The sequence below is a fragment of the Vicugna pacos genome, chromosome 15 (assembly GCF_048564905.1).
Source record: "Vicugna pacos chromosome 15, VicPac4, whole genome shotgun sequence".
Taxonomy (NCBI): Eukaryota; Metazoa; Chordata; class Mammalia; order Artiodactyla; family Camelidae; genus Vicugna; species Vicugna pacos.
The window spans coordinates 13,971,619-13,977,864 of NC_133001.1; the positions used below are offsets into that span (position 1 = coordinate 13,971,619).

General features: G+C 44.8%; 1 non-coding gene across 1 annotated transcript; it reads left to right on the forward strand.

Annotated features, from left to right (window-relative positions):
- Positions 1 to 1,825: 1,825 nt before the first annotated feature.
- Positions 1,826 to 1,898, forward strand: TRNAA-GGC (transfer RNA alanine (anticodon GGC)). The gene has a single exon. It is a non-coding gene; the product is annotated as a tRNA-Ala (tRNA).
- The last annotated feature ends 4,348 nt before the right edge of the window (positions 1,899 to 6,246 follow it).

The window sequence follows — 6,246 nt, forward strand, 5'->3', positions numbered from 1 at the left end:
ATGGCTGGCTCACAAGGTAGCTGATCAGTTTGTGCACAAATTGGTTGTAGATGAGGTAAGAAATTTAGGATCTGTGAAGGGCAGTGGGGTTTATGACTCTGATAAGGTGGGCTGAAATAAGCCAGCTTGAACTAGTGTAAGATTAGACATTGCCCCCGGCTATTAGTTTGTTAGGGCAAACACGCCCAGTAAAGAATGTACTCTATCTGTTGAGGGATCACAGACAGACATCTGAGAGCCCAGGAATGGGGGTCGTTGGGCTTTGAAGGACGCCAGTTGGCTCCACAGTAGTGATGCTTGCTATGATAATTACTACTGCTATGTATGTGAAAGGGTTTATTGCTCTTAAAGGAAAACCACACATCACAAGGCTGCCAGCTCAGCTGTGCAAGCTGTCCGCTACACAACTCCAGGGGGTGCTGTCCACCTGGAACACAATGTCTAGTGGTGCCCTGAGAAAACATTATACAAATTTTAGATGTTTCTTGAATTAAGAACAACAGAAAGGTAGTACAGGACTTATCTTGTTACTTTAGGCACAGTTGAGGTCCCCTAAATTGATGAAATAGTTCACAAGACCATGCTTTTTTAAAAAGAAGGGGCTAAACTATCTGGACAGGAGTTGTTAAATTTAAACAAAATGAAAACAGAAACAACTCGAAAAACCACGACCTGAGTTCCACCTTTCTGAGCCTGTCACTCACTCACCCTCAAAGGATTTGTTCTAAGTGGTGCAGATACCAAGCAGAGTTGCCCAGGAGTCCTGGGTGTTTCTTTCCCCCTCTCGCCAAGGGAGGGGACCCAAGAGATAGACCCAGTGTGCTTGGCATGGGATTCCTGCAGTTCGGGGGAAACTGGAGGAGTTCAAAGCAGAGGTGCTCGGAGCCAGGGGAGCACTGCAGAGGGACAGGTGTGTCCCACCGAGGGTCTCAGAGGATCTCTCCAGCAGAAGGGAGCCAGAATGGACACAGTGAAAAAAGAATTGACTTGAGTTGCTTTCAAATTTCTTTTAAGATTGGTTAAGCTCTGCTTGCCAGGGCACATGGACCACGGGATAGGGGTAGGGGCGGCGTGTGTTGGGGGGATGCTGTATCAACCAAAGTGGGAGCCAGGGAGTTGGAGTGGTGGGCTGTAGGGGTATAGCCCTTTCTAAGAAAAGCTGAGCGCATGCAGACTGCCCCCCATCCCCACGGGGGTCTCAAAAGAACCCAACACATCCTGAGGGCTCACCCACACCATTTCCCAATGGCTCTTTATAATGGCCCCAGTCAGGGAGACAATTCCTGTTCTTTACCCATACCTCGTCCTGGAGGAACCAGAGGCTGGAGGAGGAACAGAAGAATAGGTAGAAAAATGTGAGACATTTAGGATTGCCAAGACTGGGAGAAGGAAAGAAGCTTTAAACTAAGTGAGAGAGTGAGGGACTGACTGAGGCTGCGCAGGCAGGAGGCTCTGGAGTAACACCTAAGTAAGGCTGGAAAAGCACTAGGGTCTGTGCTCTGCTATCATCTGGGGTGGGGGCGGGGGGAACCAACTTAGCAGATGTGACAAAAACAAAACCTTTTCCAGAATTCAGTCCTTGGGCCCAGCTGGATGGGTGACTGGCAATGCTGCTTCTGCTCTCTCCCTCTCCAGCTTATTTTCTTCCAGGCTCTGGCCAGGAAAGCCTGCCCAAGGCTGTGCTTTCTGCTCCAAGCTTCCGCCTCCCTGGATTGACATGTGCTTATGACTCTCCAGATAAAATGAATGTCCTCTGAAGGCAGCAACTGTGTCTCTTCTCATCCTAAACCCTTAGCACAAAGGCCATTAAAAGTTTATTACTGGGGGAGGGTATAGCTCAGTGGTAGAGTGCATGCTTGGCATGCATGAGGTCCTGGGTTCAATCCCCAGTACCTCCATTAAATAAATAAATAACTCTAATTATAACTCCCCCCCCCCAAAAAAAGTTTATTATTGAAGATGATGAGAGATCCTGGGTACCAGAGTCAAGGTATACAGAAGAGGATGGTGGGGGTGGGGAGGGAGTACAGAAAATGGAGATGATGCATAAACAGACAAGATTCATGCTCCTCCTCTCCCTTTATATCTGAGACAGCCACAAGACTATGCTCTTAGATTTTAGGAATGAGGAGAAACCATGCACTTCCATCATAATCTCTCCAAAACCACACTTCTCTGACTTGAAAATTCAATTAGAAACTTAACAGAATTATAGTGAAAGCTATATTTTCTTGGCCCTCTATTAACTAGAAATGCCCAGTTCACCACCCACCTACTTGCCATGAGATTGACTGTGGTGATGACCCAAGACGTTGACAGATTCTAAAGTCTTGAAGTCCTGGTTGTCTCAGAAAGCCTGAGTTTCATAGCTTCATAACTGGGTATGAAGAATATATTACTGCCCACAGAGCCATCAAGTGGTTGCTCTTTATGACTCCAAATAGTTAATTGACCTAAACATCCCATTTCCCATCATGTCGGATAGCAAACATTTCACATATTTTGTGGTCAGGCTCAATTATGAGAGATTTAGAAATAGAGGGAGAAAATTTCTTCCCTCCATTGCTCAAGTCAACCTTCAAGCCAAATAAATCTCTCCAGAGTTGACTTCATATGAATGATGTTCAAGATGTTCAAAGTGATTAACCTGTAAGAAAGCACATAACCCTTTTCCATAGACATTTATAGCTGGATATCTTAGAAACTTGAAAAAAAATGCTATTTTTTCCCAAAACACCAACCCCCCCCTACAATTTCTTGGCAGTTCACAGTCAGAGTACACTGGGAAGACAATTATTTTACTTCAAATGTGTAGAAGTACGTTGTTCTCAGAAAACTGTGCTCAAGTCTACCTGTGCGTTAGCTTGTCTGATCATCTGGGGTTGTCCCAGTCTTGCAGTAAATGTTGGTCTATCTTTCTGGGCATCACAGAATCCCTAAATCCAGTCAATGTCCCCCCAGAAGTTGTGAGTTTATTTGAATAACATTCTCATGCCTGCAGGAAAACGAATGTCCATGGCGGACTGATGTATAGGAAATTATTAGATGTTGAGGGGCAGGGTTGGGGATTGGGAGGGAGAAAAGTTAAGGAAAAAACAAACAAGGAGGTCATCTCAGAGAATTAGGAAATCCCAATTTTTTCTTTTCTAAGCCTCAGATCTTTTTGAGACTCCATCTGGCTTTCATTTCTAACTCCTTGTCTTCCAACAAAGAGAATAAAATGGTTTTAAAACTAAATGTGAGCCCTTCCAGGAAACAAGAGCTTCTCTCTTCCCCTCTTTTCACCTAGTAGCAGAATTTTCTTTTGTGCTATTAAAAAATGGCGTGGGCCACCTTTTCTCCAAAAACACATGAAGCTGCGGCATAACTCTTTTCCAAATAATTAATCTTTCCAGTGGAATCTTTCAAAGCCCCACATTTCCTGTTATTTTATACAGCTGCAATTTGTAACTGGAGCTCCTGCCCAGTGTTCCGCGGGCAAAACGCCAAATCCACTACATTTCACCTACCAAGGTGCCCCGCGCAAATAATCCTTAACCACAAGTTAAACAGTCAGGTCCTGTTCTAGCCGAAAAGAAAAGCCTGGGGAACAAAAGACTTTTAACACACTTCTGTATTAACATTTTAGTGGATGCTCACAATATTTTATTTTCCAGTGTCAACACTGGGAAGTATCACAGTGATGCCACAATAAAAGGAGAATTTTCAAAACTGGATTGGTTCTTGTGTTAAGCTAATATTGGTGGGTCATAAAAATGACACCCACTTCCACTTTAGTTATCTGGAAGCCAAAAGCTGTGGGTTGCTCTATCAGACCCACCTGGTTTGCCTCCTTGTTTATGAGCTGGACGATGAGGGCCAAGACTGGCTGAAACGTAAGTGGGGAGGCAGAAGTGGGAGGGTTTTCTCTGACCCCCTTCCTTCCTTCCTCCAGCCACATTTCCCCTCTTCCCTCCACCTGATAATCTTTCCTCCAACTTGCCCATGAGGGAAGTTCTCTCAAAATCACTAAGTTGGACGTTTCTTCTATTTCAAACCCTCTCCGCTCTCCTTCCTGACCCCTGCCTCTTTTCTGCAAATGACCTACCTCCTACTTTAAAAAAATTGAAGCCATTGAACCAGACCCTCAACTTCCTGCTACAGCCCCACCTTCCCTGGCGCCACCTCCCTTCCTTTCCTCCCATCCCCCGGCGGATGCTTCCTATCCTGAGGTCAGGCCCCATGTCCTGGATCCCAGCCCTCCTGCTCTCTCTGGAGCCTCACACTATAACCTGCCTTCTCTTCCCTCCTGGAATCTGAACCCTTCCCGTTGACATTTAAACACACTCAAGTCTCTCTTAAGATAAAACAAAAACACCTGTCCCAGCTCACAGCCCCTTCCTGCTATTATGCCTTCCTCTCTCCTTCCCAGTGAAACTTCTCAAATACATTGTACATACTCCTCTTCCTTTTCATCAGCTCCCCTCACTCCTCAGTCCCATCACTTTGGCTAAAATGACTAGTGAGCACCATGTTGCTGGTCAAGCCACGGGCTCGGTCCTCACTTCCCCAGACCTTCCTGGGACTCCTCTCCTGAAACCCTCTTCCCTGAGCTTCAAGGACCTGAAGCTCTTCTTACTTTCCTCCTACCTCTCTGCCTGCTCTTTCTTTCTCTTCTTTCCAAGCCCAGCCTTCTCCACAGAGCTATTAAATGTTTAAGTGTTTTAAGCTTCCCTTTCTTATTCTATGCTCAGCCCCTACCATCCACACGTACAGCTCCAACAACCAGACTCATACATTCATTTACCTACTCAAAATCTCCAGTGGGGTTTCTCATAGGCGCAAGTCCAAGCTCCAAGTCAGGATCTTTCCTCCTCCAACTTGGTTTTCATTATTATTATTATTATGCATATTTTTATTGAAGTGTAGTCAGTTTTCAGTATTGTGTCAATTTCTGGGATACAGCATAATAGTTCAGTCACATAGGAACATACATATATTCGTTTTCATATTCTCTTTCACCGTAAGTTACTACAAGATACTGAATATGCTATACAGTGTAAAGTTGTTGTTTACAGACTTGGTTTTTTATCTCAGATTCCTATGTCAGCAAATGATGCCACCATCCACTGGGTTGCTCAGGCCATAAACCAGACGTCCTTGATATTTTTCCTTATTTCTCAGATCTAACCATTCCCTTAGTCTCTGCAATTTTACCTCCTAAAATTTCTCACATTCATTCACTTCTGCTTCCATACCTGCCACTCCCAACCCAAGACACCATATGCTCTCTTCTGGACCGTTGCAATTGCTTCCTAGCTGGTCTCCATATATCCATTATCAACTTTCTTTAAACTCTTCTCCCCATGTTGAGAGACTATGTCACTCTCTTGCAGGAGATCCCTTATTGTTGTGTTGGACACAAACTCCATGTCCTTCTCGGATTCCCTTGAATGCGTCATCCTCCTTTTTCTCTTGGTTGGTGTTCCACCCACACCTCAACTTCCAGGTTCAGATAAAGCGCCACACCTCATGCCTGACCACTGAGGGGCTGGGTGATGCCCTCTGGTAGTGCAGAGGAGTTAGTCTTCTGCGCCGTAAATGTGAACAATGGGCAAGAAAAGATGGGAGAATATGAAGCAGATAAACGACTCCCTCCTTTCTCCCTACTAAGAATTGCTCTGAAATACGGATTTCCTTGTAAGCTTCCTGGAGAAACCCTGTGGGCTGAACAACAACACACCTGGCAATTGATCAATTGTGTTTCTTTGCAGCTGCTGCTCCTTGTGACCCAGTGACCAGAGTGATAACACACAGTACTGCATTGTCTCACCTCACCTCGCCCCCTCCGTTTTCCCTTACTCTGTCTCACTCCCAACAGAGTATCACTACTTTAGGTTTGTTTTTTAAAATCTGGAATTAGTTATAATTCCAAGTTTGTTTTTTTTTAATGGAGGTACTGGGCATTGAACCCAGGACCTCATGCCTGCTAAACATGTGCTCTACCACTGAGCTATACCCTCCCCACCTACCACTTTAGTCTTTAACTCAGACTTTACTTCCTGAAACAGGTCCCAGGCAAGACAAATGCTTAGAAGAAAGACCAAAATATCTACCCAGGACTCTATGTGGATGGATTTCTGTTTACTTTGTTAGCCACTTTCAACTTTACCATCATTTTTCTATCTACAGCTACAGTAGAGAGATCATTCATTCATGCCGATTCCCCGCATGTCAGAAAGTTTATCTGGAAAACTCTTTCCCTCT